Raw genomic sequence first — 991 nt, forward strand, 5'->3', positions numbered from 1 at the left:
CCGGACTGGGCGCCTAGAACCGCGAGACCACCGCGGCCGTCTATGTTCAGCAAACTAGATAAAGAGGCTATAGTGTCGCATCTCAATAAGGAACTCGAAACATCTAGCAGAGGAAAGGAACATGTGTAAGAAGTGTGGCTCAGGTTTAAAAGAACAATTAACTTTCCAGTTGATAGAAATGTATATGAAGGTATTACTTGTTCCTGAAGGAGCAGATAACATTGATGACCGTGCAGCTTCTCTAGAATGAAATGATAATTAAATCGACACCCTAGCTGCAGACAGGCGTTGATATACATCATTGGGGACATGTTGAAAATGTGTGCCCCGACTGGGACTCGAATCCGGGATCTCCTGCTTGCATGGCAGACGCTCTATCCATCTGAGCCACCGAGGTCACACAGGATAGTGCGCAAGGGATAAGTTCTTGCAGACGCACTTTCCTCTGTGCTCATGGTGGCTCAGATGGATAGAGCGTCTGCCATGTAAGCAGGAGATCCCGGGTTCGAGTCCCGGTCAGGGCACACATTTTCAGCATGTCCCGAATGATGTATATCAACGCCTGTTTGCAGGTAGGGTGTCGGTTTAATTATCATTTCATGATAGAAATGTACCTAACAGAACAGTTCATGATGGGAGGCAACCTCCATATTGTACAGACACTGTAAAGAAACATCTAAACAAGCAGAGACTACTTCATAATACGTGTAAAAGAAAGCTAGGACTATAGAGAGAAGGATTATGAAAGATGCGCACTTGACCGTCAAGAGGGCAATGCGTCAAGCCTTCAACGACAACTGGAGCGGAATATTATAGAGGATGTCTCACAAAACCAAAGAAATATTTGTCGCATGTGAAGGCTGTTAGTGGTACCAAAGTTAGTGACCAGACACCCACGTAAGAGACGGGGACTGAAACTGAAGGTGGAAACGCTGAATTCAGTTTAAATTGTTCATTTACGAATGAAAATCCAAGGATATTGCCCCAATTT

At 44.9% G+C, this 991-nt stretch overlaps 1 non-coding gene across 1 annotated transcript; it reads left to right on the plus strand.

Annotated features, from left to right (window-relative positions):
- Positions 1-449: 449 nt before the first annotated feature.
- Trnat-ugu (transfer RNA threonine (anticodon UGU)) lies at positions 450-524 on the plus strand. Its single transcript has one exon. It is a non-coding gene; the product is annotated as a tRNA-Thr (tRNA).
- Positions 525-991: the final 467 nt, after the last annotated feature.

This window comes from Schistocerca gregaria, chromosome 3 (assembly GCF_023897955.1).
Source record: "Schistocerca gregaria isolate iqSchGreg1 chromosome 3, iqSchGreg1.2, whole genome shotgun sequence".
NCBI lineage: Eukaryota > Metazoa > Arthropoda > Insecta > Orthoptera > Acrididae > Schistocerca > Schistocerca gregaria.